Source organism: Dysidea avara, chromosome 5 (genome assembly GCF_963678975.1).
Source record: "Dysidea avara chromosome 5, odDysAvar1.4, whole genome shotgun sequence".
NCBI classification, from domain to species: Eukaryota; Metazoa; Porifera; class Demospongiae; order Dictyoceratida; family Dysideidae; genus Dysidea; species Dysidea avara.
Genome location: NC_089276.1, coordinates 10,386,943 through 10,407,043, shown reverse-complemented (window position 1 = coordinate 10,407,043; position 20,101 = coordinate 10,386,943). Strand labels below are relative to the sequence as shown.

The following is a 20,101-nucleotide window of genomic DNA, read 5'->3' as shown; positions in this document are numbered from 1 at the left end:
GTGAATATAGGACACAGCTGAATGATAAAGGTTCAATGTTAAATTTTTGTTAATTGCAATTAATTGTATGTCAACATTCATTCTTGGCTGCTTCAGATATCAACTGTTTCAGTTGCCAGTTACTTTCACTTTGATGGGTGCACCTATTTTACAGCCAATGCATGGCAGTTAGTTGTATGATAAGATTTATTCTTGGCCGCTCCAGATATCAGCTCTTTGAGTTGCCAGTTGTTTGTACTCTCATGAGGTCTTTCTCTACAATTACTGAGCTGTTTTACAAGTACTTGTAGTTTCATGGACGCGCCTTTTTTTACAGCAAAGGTGTTTTTGGGGTGGATATCACTCATTTTTTCAGTGATAGGCTCACTGATGGAACAGCAACTTGGTACAAATTGATATTTGGAAATGAGCAAGTAAAATGTATAATAAAAAATATCTTGGGATGCACCTGTTGATTATTTTCATCTTTTTTTACAGTGTTATAAAAGGCATGGACATGGATAACTATTGACTGTTTTATTACACCAGAAGTATGAATGTGAATATACTGACTTTTCTATAGAGTAGATCTATCTTTAGAATGTGATATTCTTTTACTACAGTATTTACAATATCTCATATCTGCATGTGGTAAATGCTTCAGACACCTTATGCTCAAATGTTTGTATAATTGTCACTGCTTGAAGGTTCTTAGTTTACTAATTTGTTAAGATGCCTTACTGTAGTTATACTGATAGTAAAGTGTCAGTAAACTTAAGTATATGGAACATAATTATTTTACTAAGTTTTAAACTCTCAGTAAAACATCAGTGAATGCGGGTTTACTGAAAAACTACTAAAATAACAAACAATTAACTGTTCCATATACTGGGGATATACCACTGTAGTAAACTAAGATACTTCAAGCAGTGTGTCAAGTGCCAAATCAAACAGTTCAAATTTACCACACAGCTAGCTTTTGACTGTTCTATTAGAGTAGATTTATCTTCATTGTGACATTCAATACAGTATCTCACATCTGTAGTAAATTAATCATACTTCAGGCACCTTATGCATGCTCAAAATTAAGCTAGCATAATTAGCAAGTCATGGGTGTCTAAATAGTTCATGGTGCTCTTATTTTGTGTTGCTGGATTCACAATTACTGAAGGCTTGTGGATTTTCTAGGTCACATTATAGAAGATGTATAGAGGCTGAAGGTAAAGCAATAAGGCATCAGATAATTCAACAATAAAACTTAGCTATAGAGCTACCTCATGCACATTTCTCATAGTACTTGGATGTGTATATCGAACAAACAAATGTAATAATATAGATCGCATGGATACACAACTTGAATGATACCTAAAATAATATTTATTTTTACTATAGAGTCTTTAAATAATTATGTAATCAATTATTTTCATATAACCATTTGTAACATTGTGGTCACAGCTTCAGGATTGGAGTAGCAGAGAAAGGATTAGAGGACTCATGATCAATCATCAAGACCTGGGGAGATGGAAACAGTACTGTACACCCAAATGACATCAGAGTATAGTATATCCAACCAGTGTATGAGACCAAAGCCTTGATCGCCACTGAAATTAAACAAACTTTTAAACTAGCTTGATGTAACAATCAACTTAAAACTAAAAGTTGCAGTACTTATACTTTGCTGAGGGAACATGCCCCCATGCAGACTCCCTTGCCCATTCAGCAGAATAATAAGCCACCTTATCGTCATTGCATGTTTATATTTATATCAAATACTGTGCGAACCTCCCAAAGTGGAGTATCTATATGCATGTACAGATACAAACAATTACACAAAATTTATACAGCAGCTAGGTTAATACAAAAATATTTCAATACTCTCTTCTTAAAATCTTCTAATTTTGTTGCTTCAATAACTGTAAGACTGTTCCATATTTAAGAGTTGAGGAGAAAAGGATAAACATCAAGGTGAGCTTGCAACAGGGGTGGTGGAGCAGGCCAAAGAGTGAGGGGGCCAGGCCAACTTTAAGTTGAAGACCAAAAAAAAGGTCACGGCCTGCTGACAATAGCTGCTCTCCGCCAATTATATCTCCTTATTTATAACTATACACATACGTAGCTAAGCAGCTTGCTACACTGCTTCTCTGGATGCTGTGACTGCTCTATTAGAGTATCCATTCCTGACTGTTCTATTAGAGTATTTCGATCTTTTTTCCAAACAGTATCCCATAAAAGTGGGGGACAATGGCCCCCCTCCACCGCCTATGCTTGCAATCAGTGTTGGAATCTTTGTGAATGCAACTATCCTGGCCTCTATATCAGTAGGGACCTTAGCTACCACTTTTACCTTTGCTCTGGTGCCCCTGATGTATCAGCAACATACAGTAGCTGTAAGATAAAGCTAGTTAATGCCCCTATATATATAGACACAGCTAGAGTGGGACTGACTAGGGCTGGGCGGTTTCTCGGTATTATAGTAATACCGCGGTATTGCAATGAAACGATATCTGTATCGCGTAGATTTCGGTGAAACGATAATATCACGATATCGATATTATTACGATTTTTAGTGTTTGTGACAGCTTATTAAACCCTTAAGGTTGTTATAATGCACCTCAAATAATCACGTGATACTACTGCAAACAAGGACCTAGTACTAGCTAGTCAATTATTTTTACAAAGATCGAGATACTCTAATAGAACAGTCAGCTAGGATCGAGATACCCTAATAAAGCAGTCAGCTACTCTAATATAGCAGTCATCTTTAATAACTGCGATAAATAGTAATATCGTGATATATTTCTGCACGATATATCGTGAAGCGAAACTCCAATACCGCCCAGCCTTAGGACTGACTATCACCAGTGTTGGGCAAGTTACTTTGTAAAAGTAACTAGTTACATATTACATATTACTTGCAACAGAACTATTTAGTTACAGTTACATATTACCCATAAAATAAAGTAACTGTAATAATGTTCTATACCATATGCGCATTTTGTACCGTACGCGTATGGTATGTACCATACGCGTATGGTATGTACCATACGCGTATGGTATGTACCATACGCGTACGGTACGATTTTCCGTACCATACGCGTACGGTATAGACATACGCGTATGGTACGTACCATATGCGTATTATGCCTTTTCTCAGCCTTGCCATCACCTAGCTACGATGGGCTGTCTTTACAAGCATTTCTAGCTGAGCAAACTTAGAACACACTGAACACAATAATCTGCTTACTACTGAGCTGTAACTATAAATTTATTCATCAGCACACATGCATTTTATCCTTGCCATGCATGCCCATGCATTTCCCACTATAGTCCTATACTAATGTACCTAAATCTTATGTACATGATCTCACTTTGTCTGCAGAACTTTACATAAATGGCACTGTGCATGTATGCTACTTTATACAGTAGCTATCAGAAGCATGCAGATGGTATATTTATACTCAATTATAAGTGTGGATAACTGATAATTTACAACAGAATTGGGTAAATAAGCAAGGAGAGCAATTACAACATGCATGGTAGCTAGTAAATTCTAACTAAATTATACATATATGCATATACTGCTTGTGCAAAGCTAATAACTGGAAAAATGAACTTCGTAAGTGTCATCAGTTGTGCAACATGGCTCCTCACTGTATTTGCATTTTTATATACTATGTACACTCTTCTTTTGAAGATCCAATTTCTTGTTTACGTACTTTTCTTGTTTATACATACTGTGTAAATAGTATATTCATCACACTGGACCTACAGCACAAATTAATGTGGATGTTGTTAACTTTAAAAAGTACATTCAGATAAGAGTAGCTAAACACATTGTCTTCCCATCCACAAGCATGACAGTAAGTAGCGAGTAGCTATATACAATGCACTTAACAATAATAAAACAATGCTACTTAATATACATTCAGTACTGAACTATACATTAGAACTCATATATAAACTCACCATAAAATCTCTGCCATGTTATATTTTCCTACTTCATCTCAGCAGGCAATGCACATGCCTCATTCAATAGCAAAGATTCAGCGAACTACAGTTTTAAAAAAATTATGCACAATTAATTACTATGCACATCAGTCTTAGAGTATAGCATGTCTAATATTGCTATAAGCTACAGCCATGCAGATTTACATTAATTTGCAAACTAAAAACATTACTTTCTCTACAGTTATATCTCTTTGCTACCTCCCTCAATGTTATTGTATCAGCATTCTCCAGGTCTTCTTCTGTTTGAGCAATCATTATACATTGTACTTCTCAAGCTCATCTGATTAAAATTGTCTGTTCAACACACCTTTAGTGCCACCAGGCATAAATATCCATTTTTAAGTGGAAGCTAGTGTACTAACAAATTAAAGGTAAACAATAGATTATATGTAGCAACAATAGAATAAAATATTTAATGAAATAATATATATATGCCTGAAAAAATTGGCTCCATTTGCCAATGGATGCAAATTATTTAATATGGTTGCTATGTTGTAACCAATCAGAATGCAGTATATGGATAATTATATCAAAATCTTATGTTTATATTTAGCTACAATGCTACCTCTACTGGCTTAGCGTTTATATCACTATGCATTCCAGTTATATTCATTGAAAAATCGTGAATATCAATATGCTGGCACAATTCTACAGCCTAAAAGAAATCGATGTCTTTTGTCCTAAATAATGCTTTAGAAGATCAAACTTCAAATTTCAGTTTCTGAGTAAGACAAGGAGCATACTGCTCTTGTTTTATGTTGAAGGGATAATTGGGCACCTTTAAACCCAAACACATTTTTACAAAGTTCATATATACAAGTATAGAAAAACCCCTAGTAGAGTTTTGGGTAATATCGCTCTATATAGCTGTTAATTATTGTACTAATCTTTGACTATCTTCAGGAGTATTTGTAAACACATAAATATTATGTGTGGGTATTGTTCTAATTGTAGGGAAGTGTAGGCAGACCATTTATAGGCAAAACAGACTATTGTATATAATATTATTAATCAATAACTGAAAGTACACAATAACAACTAACTCTTACAACTACAGTACACAATATTAATGTTACAGGTATGCATAAATTACATTATATTACATCATGTCACATCATTACATTACATCATTAACTCTATTATAGATATGAAGGAGGAGTAGCATTTGTAATAATGGCCTAGTTTTTGAATTTTCATTGTATCAACAATGGATGGATCATGAATCCAATAAGAAGCAATATATGTATAGCAATTGCAGCTACAATGTACTGCGTGGAAGAAGAAACAAAAATTAAAATTTACCATACGTTGTCAGTGTGTGCAGTTGCTATGCAACAGCTAGATAATTTGTGACTGGATTTGCAAAAAGGTACCTTTTTCACAGACAAAATTTGACCCATGCATATTTTGAAATTCGGGGTTTCATAAGTTTTTGAACATATACCTTATAATTGCCTGCATGCAACTATCCATGAGTGCATGTACAGTAGCTACTAGTATCTATCTGCATTTTGATACTAAGAGCAAGTTTATCAGTGTAAGGAGTCAAGTGTTACATCATTTTGTTTGCTGGTATGTAAAATGTGTGGAAAAGGTACCTTTTCACAAATCTGGTCATTTTAACTCAACTATTCTAAAGAACGCATACAGTATACCAGCTTGTGTACTTTCAAATCAATTACACTGTGGATAAATGAAGTCATTTATTATAAAAATGCAAGATGGAAATCCATGACAAATAAGGCGGACAAGGCAATAAATCAATATGTGCAAAAGTCAGAAGACATCAAGAAAATAATCCACAGGTGCTTACATAAACCATCATAATTATATGGGTGATGGCTCTATTGCATGTATTTTGTGGAACTGTCAGATACTTTGATGAAATGAAATGTTAAACAGACAACGAGATACATTGTTATAGATCATACACCAATGACTATGTATAAATAAAGACATATTATATTTAATCCCCTTCCTTTGATTTATACTTTTCAGACTTATACTGTATGCAGCTAGGTGTTAATATCATGTTTTTCGTAAAGCTTCCAACCCAGCTGATTGACCTTTATTAGTTTTGACAATGTAGAATTCCATCAGATCCTACCAGATCAGCAGGACTTAACACAATTCAAGACTGGATCTGCCAACAGTGTGATGAATTCATGATTGTTTTTATCATATATTGTCCTAAATCAAGATGTCAGTTTCATCACTTATATATATATATAGTCATGCGAGATATCATGTTATTCTTTTATTTTAAGGAATGCTTTATTTTAAATAGGTTTGCATCATGCAGTAAAGTAAATTATATCTTAATCACAGTAAAGCTAAATTGATCTTAGCTCTAGAGAATAGAATAGCTATAATCAGATCAACTTACCCTGCCATTCACTAGAATTGACACATATAAATTCAGCTTCTTTCCTTCCACTGCTATATGGAACAACTTGCAACCAGAGACTTTTGAAGCTTCATCTATTACCGTGTTTAACAACCTTCTTATAAATTAACTATAAAATCGTAATTAGTTAGCTGTAGCTATATATTTTGATTTGTATATTGCATTTATACTCGCTATGCGAGGTCTTGCAATTATATAATAATAATAAAATATATGATTGCTCTATTGAGTATCTCGATCTTCACTGAACAGAAAGACTAGCTCCTCCCCCGTCCCTCTTCCCCGAGCAGAAATGAAAGCAGAGTGTCATCAGGCGTAGTCAATAGGTACGGCAGTGCAAAAACCTTCTGCTTAATATTATACGCATACCAGGTTAGCTATACTCAGATGGTACGATTTTCCGTACCATACGCGTATGGTTGTACCGTACGCGTATACGCATATGGTATGTACCATACGCGTATGGTACAAAATACGCATATGGTACAGAACAATAATATTACATATTATATTACTTTGCGTCTACAGCCTTAAGCTGTCACGTGTGAAACTACCACCTTATCACGTGACATGATTGTGTTGTTAGACAATGTGCAAATCTTGGTTATAAGTAAGAAGCTAGTGAATAAGCTTCATTCAGTAGGCCTCGTTACTTCGTTGTGGTTAGGCGTTACTCAGAGGATTACTAACGAGATTAGTAACTTCGTTACTTTTAGTAATAATATTACGTCATATTAGACTCGTTACAGTAATTATATTACTTAGATAACGCGTTACGTTTGTAAGTAAAGTATCTTGCGTTATATTACCTGTTTTCATAGCGTATTTCGTTATATTACTTTGTTACCACAAAAGTAATAATATTACGTAACGCGTTACTCCCAACACTGACTATCTGTAATCACAGTTCCTCTCGCATTCTTTGCCCCACAATAACTGCTGTCAAACCATATGGTCAAACCATCACACCAATGATTTTAGCCGGCAGCGCACAAACAATTCTTGACAGCTTATAATAATACTTATTAAAGTACACGTACCGAATTGTGACAATTCAAGTATCACGTGGCCTATTTAGGGGAAGTCTCTTGGAAAGTCCCTGTAGCACCTCAAACGGAAACACGTCGAGACAGAGGAGTAAAGCCGTAGTACTAAGGCCACTCCAATTGGCAATTATGTTTCTGGTCCTTTGAAAATCAGTTTTAGGTGCGGGCGGGCGGAATTCAGCAACAAAGCAACAATGAAATAACTGTTCCATTAGAGTATTTTTGTGATTTACTGACTGTTCTATTAGAGTATATCGATCCGTACTATGCACTTTCCCCATTTTCTTTTCGCATTTCTTGCAGGTTGCAGGTTTTCACTAATAAAATACAAATCATGGCACTTAGATAGTTAGATTTAGCATACCTGTTGCAGCCCAATATTTGTTTCTGAATCCAGGTTTTTCAAAAAGCTGATGCGGGCATTTTACCCATGTATTTCTGAAATTTCACATTCTCCAAAAAACGATGCGGGCGGTGGACCAGAAACATAATTACCAATTGGAGTGGCCTACTAAGAAGCATTTCTGTGGTGAGGCGTACTTTAGACTAATTGTAACGCGACGCACACCGCTTGAAGGATAAGAGAACGGAATGAGGAATGAAGAAAGATAAAGTTGGCGTGTCAGTAATGCACTTGTCAATTTCATGCCCCACCCCCCCACCCCCGGGCGTCCCCACACCCCAGGTGGGGATTTGACATTGCTTCTTGTCCCCACCACTGGGGCAATTGACAGTTGTCCCGGGACGGACCGATTTTCGGTAGTTGCATTTCTAAACTATAAAATCGCGCTTGCTATAGCTAATTTTACTAGCTACAGGGCAGGCTTATTACTATAGTCGCATGTATGAAATATGCGCTTAGTCATCCTTGAGGTGTCGTCAAATCCCCTACTATAGGGGTGGGGACATGGTGGGGATTTGACAGCCGATTTTGCCCCAGTAGTGGGGAATTTGACACCACGATTTGTCAAATCCCCTGTATTCCCCCATGCACCCTCCCCGGGGGTGGGGGGGGGGGGGGGGTGGGCATGAAATTGACAAGTGCATAAAGTGTCACATTGCCACACACACTGAGTAACCGCATTTATGTGATAAGTTTTTTAGAGGTGTGCAGTGAAAATTCACTGAAAAGTTCTAAGTAGCAGCAAAATCCTCATGGCGGAATTGTCGACAAGGCAACTCGTACCACTTGCCACTTACATCGTCAGAAGTCTGGGAACTTTGGCTGCAGGTGGAAGAAGTAGGTAAATGTAATGTGTAATGTTTGTATGTACTCATTTACACTGCATACTGGCCTAACCTAAATTAATGTATAGTGAAACCTGTCTAATCAGGTCTCTGTGAATCACCTGTTAAAACCAGCCAACTTGTAAATCCCCAACAGCATCATTTGGGGCAAAAAGTGACAGATTTCAGGTGTAAATGCCCACCTATTGGTTTTTACAGGTAATCTGATTCTGGTCATAGCATGCAGTTCACCACTAGCAGTAGCAGTTAATATAATTAGATGTGGTCATGGTACATACATAACTTGGAACCAGGCAGAAACTGAGTCATAAATTATTGCAGGTCAGTTTACATAAAGAGGAATTGTAGTATCTTGTGTGTTCTTTTTGTAGTTCTAAAATCAAGAGTACATAGACTGTAGTGACATCAAGGGTGTTATGAATTTCCAGGTCAGTCTACATACTAAGGAATGTAGTCGTTTATTATCTCAGGTGTTTTCTGAATTTCCAGGATCACCCACTAGCAGTAATAGTATAGTTGAATGTGGTAATGGTGTGTACATAACTTGGGAACTAAGATCAAAGATTCAGGTCGGTTTACATATACAGAGGAATTTTATTAGTGTTCCTTTTGTAGCTCTCAATTGTCAAGTGTACGTGGACTGTAGTGACATCAAGGACATTGTGGATTTCCAGGTGAGTCTGCTTACTTATCCAGACTTCTATTATCCAGAATGAAGTTTAAATGAAACAAAAGGAGAGAGCTTAAAAGTTGCTGTTTACCTATTTGGTGGCTTGTTTATCTATTTGGTGGCTTCTTTACCTATTCGGTGGCTTCTTTACCTATTTGGTGGCTTCTTTACCTATTTGGTGGCTTCTTTACCTATTTGGTGGCTTGTTTGTTCTACTAATAATAACTAACACTTGGTTGCATGCTAGGTGATAATGCATATTTACAGCCTAGGGGAGTGACCATGAGTGCTCTGTAGTGAATTCCCCCTCTGCCCACTAAACTACACCACAGATAGCAATCACATTACTTGTATTTGGTAGCATGTAGTCACTAGTAGCATGCATTTCTTACTTACAGATATATCTCTGAGATATGGACATGCAGTAGTATGTACCAGACTGCCTCGATAAGAGAGGTTCTACTATACCCAGATTTTAGGTGCATTGTATTTAATGCCCGCTTGTTAATTTTGCAGGCTATCTGGTCATAGCGGTTTACACACTTGTAGTTCATTGTATGTAATTTGGAACCTGGCAGGAGCTAAGATCAGAGTGTTGAGAATTTCAGTTAACAGCGGAGTTGTGTGTTCTGTTCTGTACTTCAGTCTATGTAACTCTAGTGATATCAAGGGTGTCGTGAAAATTCCAGGTCAGTCTATGTACTAAGAAATACTGTATTATCTCATGTTTTCTGAATTTCCAGGATAAGACATACTGTTATGACAAACTAATGCCCAGGTCAGTTAAAATGTTGTGTATTTTCATAGTATCCAGATTTTAGGTTAATTCCCGCCTAACAGTTTCTGGTTTACATGTTAGCAATCAGATATGGTCATGGTGTGTAATTTGGGAACAGACAGCAACTGAGATCAAGTGAATTTCAGGATTGTTGACAAGGTGTGTGGATCGACCAAGTACCGGGTCTCTTATCATTTGCCACTTACATCATCATCACCACTTTTGGTGTTAACTATTTGATGTGATGTTTATTAAATTTTTGTTACATGTTGTAATACCATTGTTATATATATGGTTAGCAAGGCAAAAAATTTTGTGGATTTCGCAGTCATCTTATCTGCAATTAGAATCGCCTCATTTTCTGTTTGTAGCTGTCACGGCAGTTTCACATGTCCATGGCAGTTTCGGCACTCTTCCACAAAGCACTAATTAAGGTGGGGCTTGTGACGTGGCTTTCATTAGGCCCCTATTCGGTGATATAATATTAGTTTCTCATCCACCGCCCGCATCCTTCTTAAGCTACTGCATGGTAAGCCATTATTTACACTGTGCATGCTCAGAAGAACACGTGATGCCAAACTCTTATAATTTTTTGTTGATGAATGCTGCGATGCACTATATATCGCCAGGAGAACTGTTGTTTCCTTAGCAAATTGCTGCAGTACCAGTTGCAATCGTGTTCTATCGACTTCGCTTTCAGTTGACTGTCAAAAAACAGTTGGTGATCACGAAAAGTAGAATCAGCTGGTGAAGGAAATGTTTGTAGTAAGAAAGAAAGACAATTTGGACAAGGTCTGTACATCAGTGTGAAAATAATGGCATAGGGGTAATACCCTCCCGCCCGCATCATAATAATTAGAAAGGCTGGATGAGAAACTAATAATCACCAAATAGGGGCCTTATGTACGTGCTGTACAGCAACACTTTTTTGTCTGAAATGTGGTTTGTGTCTGTACATGAGAAACGCAGTATAAACCTATTGAGAAAGGTTGCGCAATTCAGGGATAATATTGCGAAACCGTCCCTACACGTAAATAACTCACAGTAGTGGCCACGCGTTTTAATTGTGGCGTGCGCTTTGTAGTTTCTTGGCCGTGCGACTCACTACCATGAGTCTTGATAGCTATGTGAGTAATAATATATTTATATGTGGAAAACCAATTTTTATTTGTTGTAAAGAGTGTACAAATTATAGTGCCATTAAATAATTAGAAAGCACAAATCATAGATTTAACTTTAAAATAATTAATGTTTATCAGTACGAGTTTTAGTATTTTGGAACATAGCAGCACTTCCTGTGGCTATTTTGTCTGCTTTCAATTCCGACTTGTAATAATTATATCAACTACTGTTCAGAAACATCACCTTCAGCTTCATCTCCCTTTCCTTCTGGTGGGCCATGTCTTCTGGTTCTCCTTTCTTTCCAGGAGGTCCAGGATAACCAGGTACTCCAGGGGCACCATCAGGACCATAAGAAGGTGGATAAGCATCTCCTCTAGGACCATGGGATCCAGGCCTACTCCAATCGTCTTTTTCTCCATTGTTACCTCTGTCACCTTTTACTGCAGGATGGTTTGGACACCGATAATGTTCTCCAGGATATCCCTTTGGTCCATCAGGTCCTTGTGCTCCTTTATCACCTTGATACCCAACATGGCCACACTGTTAAAACAGTTGGTTGGAAGGTTATCCCTAAACAGGGATAAAGTGGCTGACACATATAGCATACCAAATCCAGGGATAACGGTTATCCCAACTTTCAATAGTATGACCTTTATCCCATATGGGTAGGATGAAGGTTATCCCTATGCTAGTATAAAGGTTATCCCCAATTGTTATTTAGTATTTAAATAATTATTAATGTATTTCAATTACAGAAATTAAATGCTGTTCAAATAGTCAACTCCAACTTCTGAAGTGCTCGTGAGATGTTAGGACCAGCATGATCTGCAGCATTGGCAAGCAATATAGTTACAGTTCTTATTCAAGCATACACTATACCTTAATATTGTAAACAGCTAACAACACTTCATATACAGTCCACAGAACCTGCCAAAATGTTATACATAACAATCTGGTACACTCTATGCTTACAATTTGTCATCGATCTGCATTGCAGCAGGGAATTCCACCTGGCGGTAGGGGCGTTAACAGCAAGACAGATGCTACTATAATTTTCAAGTAACAGGAATAGCTGCCGGGCAATCAATATCCATCACAGTGTGTTATCAAAAGGCAACACCACTAGAATGTCAAGTCATATTATTAGTATCACAATTGCTGTAATACTTACATTTTGTATACAACATGATGGAGATGGAATATCAGGAGCATACACACTATAACCTGTAATAATAACATGTGAGATGACGGCAATTCTTATTCAACTATCTACCACGTCCATACCTTGGCTAATTGTCAAGACTCAGTACAGAAAGCATGTTGGTGTTGCAACAAGCCAGTCATTAATCAATTACCAGACACAATACCTGCATGGTGTACCTGCATGTATGTAACTGATAATAGGAATGTGTAACTAACCTGCCGGGCTGTCTCCTAGGTTACTTGGCTGCCACTGTGCACATAGCAGAATGTAACTATAGCAGCATGCACACTACACTCAGTGGGTAGGATTGGCATGATGTCAGCTGTTCTGTAAAGGGTACATAATGGCAGCTATCCACTGTAAACACTCACACTTTGTGTAACAGCTGGCAAACTGAAGTTAGATACGTAGCTTCGTCACCTGGCTGAGTTAGGCATTAAACTCGGCATTAAAGAGATTCAAATGTCTGAAATTTCACTATTCGATGTACCAGTCATTTTGAAGCAGCCATGAGACTGCAACTTTAGCACCGTCTTGCCAGTCCGTCAGCCAGTGGTTCCACAGCACTGTAGATAAACTGTTTGCAGCACTTTCCATATCTAAATTACAAATAACTGTACACCAAGTTGAATATTGCTAGTAGAAACGTCACCTTCGTATTCTTCAGTAGGACCGTCAGCTGTTTCAGTCAGTTGCGAACGGCCTTCCTGTTTAACGCATTGAAGAACCCTCCTGCTTAGTCAAGCTGCCTGTTCTTGTAGACACAATAACTCACAAATTTTCAAATATCTTCTTTGCCAAAACCAGTTTATTTTACGAACAAACTGAACGAACTTTCAGAGGAATTTTCAGTAATGTTCGTTACCACGGTAACTTTCGTCGTTAAGTAACGTACGTAAACGCTACGTCACGGGGAGTGAGTATTAAATGGAAAAATGAGATTATTTCGTTGCATCAGTGGTTGCATGCTGCCAGCGGGAGACTCTAAGCAAAGTAAGGTTATAAATACTCTAGAGCATTACCTCATCCTGTACTTTTGTAGATCAGAATCATCGAAAATGTTCAGTTGAGTATACGGGTAGTCAAGCTACCGTTCCTCAACTTCTTCTCCTACTCCATTAGTAATCTACTGTGACTAATGCAGTAAAACTAAAAGTGAGACATAAATACTATATTAGTGTTTTGTGATCATGTACAGTCGATTTCGGATTACTTTCTGCATGCAATTGAACAATTTACAATGTGATTGTTCGAACATATGAACTAATTGTTTGCAACCTAGCTCCTTTACTTGTATAACTAAATACTAATACTATAGTATGTTCACGTTGAGCTGAATCCTCAAAAACATTTAATAACTCATGGATGCAATTACACACGATCTTGAAATTTGGCCGAGCGAATTTGGCTCATTTGTAGTACCATAGATTATAGAGAGAGGGGATAGAAAACTAATTTTTACGTGCGTACTCCTCACCTACAGTTCCATTTACACCTTTTTAAAACTCTCTTATAAACGCTTGTAGAGAAAAGTTGTTTTCTTCGGGGTTTACAGCAGCACAAGGCGACTTCATAACTTGAAGCAGAGTTGCCTAATCATTGTTGTCGAGGAGTAAGCCGTGCCACAAATTCGTACTTCAAAGGCATGAATCGTTTTGAAGTTGAACATGTTTTGCCACTTTCAAACATAACAACCAAAGGACTCTTTCGTCGAAGTTTTAATACGTTTCGGGGTGTATGGCATTCATCAGTGAATGGTTACATCTGTCAAGAATTATCCAATTCCATTCCCGTCGCTGGTAAGGTGTACCACAAGCTCGTGGGCTGGTGTAGGTGAGGAGTGCGCACAGGAATAAAACTCAACCAGGCAGCGTATAGTGGATGGAACGCCTAGATACACAAGTGAGCATTACCAGAGAGTACTATAAACCATTTCGTTCCACTAGATAGCGATAAAGAATCGCCTAGGGATGATTATTTTAATGAGTCACGTGATAGTTTTCTATCCCCTCTCTCGGTAATCTATGGTAGTACTGCTTGACCCGCTAAAAACATTTCAAAATCTTGTTGTTCGAATGTTTGACATAATATTTACGGCCAATCAAAATTTTCACAATACATTTCCTATGGGGAAGCCATATAAGTACAGGGTCCATTACAACCCTTTCCCGAACTTGTAATGGAGACAAACTGTACGTGTCTGTTGTTGACACCTTTGCTGTTACCAATAATCATCTGGTTGGCTGAAATGTTAACTCTGTTGAGAAAAAATCCACTTTTAATTTTTAGCTGTTTTTCAGGATTCAGCTCAACGTGAACATACTATAGCACAATAGATACTCACCCCTTTACTGTCAAACAATTCCAGGAGTGTACATGTAAATACTGCAAGTAGACATTCACATTATCACGTTTGCAAGTCGTGTGTGAATTGTTCAAAAGCAATCTGAAATCAACTGTGCTAGTACTACCTGAGTGTGTACTGGAGTCAGTTCTGACAGTGTTGTCACAGTGTTGCTGCAATTTGTAACCACAAACAAAGTATTTACAATAGTTGCTTACTTTAAGTTCATCAATTCCAGAGGCGTATCCAGGATATTTCCAAAGTGGCTTCCAGATTTAGCAGTGAGGTACAGAGGTCTGGGGCTGTGTTCCCAGCCACTGACAGATTTAGAAAGTGCTCAAATTTACTAGATTTTTGATTTCATGAATAGTAACTATTTCAATTTGTACTTGGTTCCTCATGATTTGTGGCTGGTCAGGTATATATTGTAGTGACCAAATACATTTCCAATTAAAATGATTTAGGTACTTTAAATTTCAACATTTTTAACACCCTTAAACTGTGTGCGTGCCTGCGTGCGTGTGTGTGTGGCTTACTACTGATAGGCTGGAGTGCTGCACCAGTATAATGCTAGCATATTAGGTGGATGTTATGAACACTACTTCTACTCTCTAATAGAACAGTCAGTGGAAACTGCAATCGAGCACTCCAATGCATTGTCCAAAGCTCCTTAAATTGATACTCTCTAATAGAACAGTTACTTTGTAGTCAATTACTCTAATTGAGCATTCACTGATTAAAACTTTCAAAGATAATTGTAAGAAATGTTTTTGAGCACATTGGGAACACTGAAGAGCATAACAGGCAAAAATTTCATGAAATTTTACCCAGCCCTCAATCCAGGTCAGTCCATAAAACGGGTCAGATCTGGATTACCTGCCCAGGTGACCCACTGAGCCCAGACAAAATATGACATAGATGACCTTGTTTCAACCATGTGTGTATGTGCTGTGCACGCGTGTGTGCATGTGTGTAGTATGTAGAACTGAGCCAATAATTTACCAAACATTTGTTGATTATGTGTCATACACTGTTCCTAATCAGGGACAAAACTAGCACTTTAGTGATGTTAGTATACCCAAAGTGTCCTAATTTTAGAGGTCTAAACAACTACAAATGAAACCATTAATGGTGTCAAGGTACATTTCCTGATTTCAAGTACTGTATCGTCAATTATAGCCCGGACACTTATTATGCAGGTTTTTGCAATTGAATTCGGCGACTTTGCAATTGAATTCGTCCCGTTTGCAATTGAGTTCGTCGCTTTTGCAATTGAATTCGTCCCATTTGCAATTGAATTCGTCCTGTTTGCAATTGAATTCATCGGTTTTGCAATTGAATTCGTCGCTTTTGCAATTGAATTCGTCGCTTTTGCAGTTAAATTCGTCACTTTTGCAGTTAAATTCGTCCATAACAAGAATGGCAGCTGGAGCAAACATGAAAACATGATGTAGCAGCTGCTACAAGAACTTGTTCAAGTACAACAGTAGTAAACAACTCTTTATAAGGCAATAATTCTTCCTCTACAGCCTCTCCAACAACATTCCAAACTCTACTATGCCATTCGCGATGGGTGTGGTTATTTGCAAGCAAGCTAATTAACTTGTCAGACAGCTATCAACTTCGCGTACTACCAGCTTCAATTACCTCCTAGTGTCTCAAGTGTAACTCTCCAAGGCATAAATAGTTCATCTTTTAATGAACTGGTTGGTTTCTTGGAGCCGTTTTGTTTATGACAAATTGTAATGCAAACGCGACGAATTCTATTGCAAAACCGACTAATTCAACTGCAAAAGCGTCGAATTCAATTGCAAAACCGACAAATTCAATTGCAAACGGGACGAATTCAATTGCAATACCGACGAATTCAATTGCAATACCGACGAATTCAATTGCAAACGGGACGAATTCAATTGCAAAGGCGACGAATTCAATTGCAAAAACCTGTATGTTCAGGCAAGTGTTTACCCTAGCCACAAGACTGATGACTATAATTTACAAGACCAAAAATCACATTCCTTGGAATCAACTTGAGATATTCTCTTCTGGATATATTCCACATAGATTTCAAGTTTAAAGGAATGCTGTAAAATGCTTTTGCTTCACTGTTTTGTACTAGGAGTTCCTGTGAAACCAGGCATTTATTTCTGTTGTACGACTCTATACTGTATCTAGCAACTACTGTGTGTATGATATAATTATATGGGACTGGCCGTAATGCACCATTAGGAAAAATATGAGTATTATTTTATCATTAAATTTCATGATTTACTTTCTTGTGTGTTTAGCGTCAAATTATGTTCAGCCAATGTAATAGCACTGAGAGAGGTATGTGGACTATTTTGTATATTTCTTGAATTAAAATGTATATTTTCTTATTCACAGGCATTCTGAGAAACTGAAATCAAGATATTGGGCCAGGGGCTGAGGGGTGCATAAGAACTGTGAAGGAAGAGAACATTTAAGTAATATCTAACTGTCGATAATAATACTCCATGTGTCCGTGGTTGGACAAAAGTTGTAATAATGTATGTGCTTATCATCTGCAAGGCAGATGGATGTGTAGACTATAACTGACCGAACATGCATGTTGTATTACAGTACATTGTCAAGCAGCATCATATTATTTACAAACACAAAGTGTGGAACTCTCAAGTTGTTCATATATAGATCACCACTAGTTCCCTTTAGGAATTGTATTTACGAAAGGTATTGCTAGTATACTAAATAACCCTTGGTCATTGAAATACAAACTCAAATCAAGTACAAGTAACACAAACACTAGTTATGCTATAACATTGTGATCACAAGTAATGTTGTTCATTGAATTATGCAATAATATTTCAGTTGAGTTCCTTGCTTGTGAATAGTTTTCACAACTGCTTGACACTTAGCTGATGAGTTACAAACTTTGATCAGACTCTAGAGTCAGGTATGTTCAATCCAGTTGGTAGTAACAAGCTGCTCATTGGGATTCATGCCTCATTTACCCTGCAACAATTATAAACAGTTCACCCTGCAACACTACTAATAAGTACAAGTACACAAATATTGGCTTTCGCAGATAGTGAGGAAGATAATATAACACGATATGCCTTTAGTAATGTTTGACATTGTTTGTATTTTGTACAAGCAATACTTCCTTTTTTATCATGTCACCTTGCAGGACGTACACAGTAATTTTGAAAAGAGTTTTCTCTACAGCTAAGTGACTGTTATATTAGAGTATTATAATTACCTGACTGCTTTATTAGAGTATCTAATATTCTTCAGAACAAGCATTGCTATTATTACATGACAAACACTATTTACAAGGCGAAGGCTCTCTGTTTCATGAAAAATCCCATGATTTCTGTATATCTGCGGTTTGAATTTATGTAAAGGGGTTTCCTGAAACTTGCCCCTGCCTTGGAACTACAAAACTCATGTAACCTAGTAGATATTTTCTGTTGCATACAAGATTGTGTGTAAGAAATTAAAAGTATGCACTAGTCACTCTGAACTGCTTAGCTTTATTTCACTTTTAAACCGGCGATCATACATGTATATGCAAGGGAGTATCATGCTGGTCTATGTTGCACACTACATTTGAACCCTTCGTATGCCTTGAGATTTTGACTCATTGTTACTAGTAGCAATATTGTGTAGTCTCAAGTCTCGTCTTGATTGTATATTGACTTTGGTAGACCATGCAGCAAGTTAGTCTTGTGCCATCCACCCCTTCACAAAAGTAAGGGTCTGCAGCTGGTGAAATACAGATACTAAATAATCTCAAAAGGAATTCAATTAGACAGTGTATGTAATTGCTAGTTATGTCAGATGATCACCCTTCAAAAGCATTGCGTTGCCAAGGTGATTTGTGTGTGAACGTGATTGGCACACACTACCAAATCTGAGTGGTAGAATCATTTAGTATCTGTATTTCACTTTGCAAAGGAGCAGGCGGTGCCAGACTAGTCCCTGTGGCACCTCCTTATGCAATGTGTATGTACATGCACGCAAAGTTTTAATAGCTGTCCCACTCACTTTACATTAATATTACTCCATTTTATAGCTGCCACAAAATTTCACAGATGCATATCGCCAGGAGTAATATAATGTACAATTGTAAAGGACCGGTTGTATCATATTTCTACCGCTCTTAATCCTCTTACATCTGTGCCCAGTGATCCGAGGCGATCCAAGGGCAGCTGGGTACCCGGGCAGCTGACAAACCACTTAGGTGTCCCGTATTTGCTGGTGTTCCACCTTATCTCTCTGTACTTGAATCCATTCCAGATCATTAAGTAGATAAATCGTGACACTGGTCCGCCAAAGCACCCATCCGGCAGCATAGTAACGAATCATATAATAAGCGCCGCATAAAGATGACGCGCTGCGCTTTAGATTGAAATACGTAGTAAATGCACGGAAGAAAACGGAATAAGGACATCACGAAGGTATAAACGTTATACCTGTGACGTTTTATACCAACTTGTAGGGATAACCTTCATCCCATATATAGGGTCCGCAATGCGAAAAATCGACATCCTCCAATCAACTACCTAACTATTGTCATGTGCTAGGCTAAGTGTAACTTGAATAACACCAGCGTGGCAGCCAAGTTTGTTACTTTCTTCTGGTAGAAAACGATACAAATGTCTTAAAATCACGTGATTTTTCGCTACAGCGGTTCGTAGGGTTCTTCGTATGCCACGATATTTACTCTCAACATTGTTCAAGTAGTCTATCATCAACTCAAAGTATTGGTGGTTTGATTTTATTGGTCATTTTCTGGTGGCAGCACGATCTGTGCAGCTTTTTGACGACAGACAAAATGTTTCTTCCTCTGGAGCGCAGGACAAGCAGAGCAGCAACTGCGCCGTGGGTCAGCAATGACCAGTACTAGGTAAAGTACCTGCATGCGGAGTATGGTTATAATTGAAGCTTGTTAGCCATCTGGCTGAGCCATCTATATGCTGAAATTCGGCCAAAATGACGCAATTTTTGCGAACAAATACCAGAATGGTTGATACATCAGTGAGACAGTCTCCAACAGCAAGGATACGAAGCTTATAAACACCTAACAATACGGCTATCTCGCCCAGTAAACGCATAGAGCAGTCCAATGCATGAAATAGGCACTCACGTGATTGATATTCAAATCCCCGAGAATACAACTATAATCTATTCCAATGACCTTAAAATCACTAGGAATCAAGTGACAATCAGTTTGTGTACGTTAGGTTCAGCATCTCGACTAGCCCAGCAGTTTAAGACTTTTCCTACGATACCATCATAGTACAAAACTCATAG

General features: G+C 37.7%; 3 long non-coding RNA genes across 5 annotated transcripts; 2 read left to right on the top strand and 1 right to left on the bottom strand.

Annotated features, from left to right (window-relative positions):
- The first annotated feature begins 7,960 nt into the window (after window positions 1-7,960).
- LOC136256876 (uncharacterized) lies at window positions 7,961-9,002 on the top strand. Its single transcript, XR_010701694.1, has 3 exons — window positions 7,961-8,061; window positions 8,537-8,680; window positions 8,887-9,002. It is a non-coding gene; the product is annotated as an uncharacterized lncRNA (long non-coding RNA).
- A 2,956-nt stretch (window positions 9,003-11,958) lies between these two features.
- Window positions 11,959-13,337, bottom strand: LOC136256663 (uncharacterized). Of its 3 annotated transcripts, none has more exons than XR_010701589.1 (8): window positions 13,115-13,335; window positions 12,834-13,061; window positions 12,678-12,789; window positions 12,543-12,625; window positions 12,430-12,482; window positions 12,231-12,380; window positions 12,138-12,185; window positions 11,959-12,083 (listed from the first exon to the last, which is right to left on the bottom strand). It is a non-coding gene; the product is annotated as an uncharacterized lncRNA (long non-coding RNA). The 3 variants fall into 3 exon arrangements; XR_010701590.1 differs by having other exon boundaries at window positions 12,678-12,784; XR_010701588.1 differs by having other exon boundaries at window positions 12,678-13,061; window positions 13,115-13,337.
- Window positions 13,275-17,458, top strand: LOC136256664 (uncharacterized). Its single transcript, XR_010701591.1, has 4 exons — window positions 13,275-13,455; window positions 13,505-13,617; window positions 17,095-17,134; window positions 17,192-17,458. It is a non-coding gene; the product is annotated as an uncharacterized lncRNA (long non-coding RNA).
- Window positions 17,459-20,101: the final 2,643 nt, after the last annotated feature.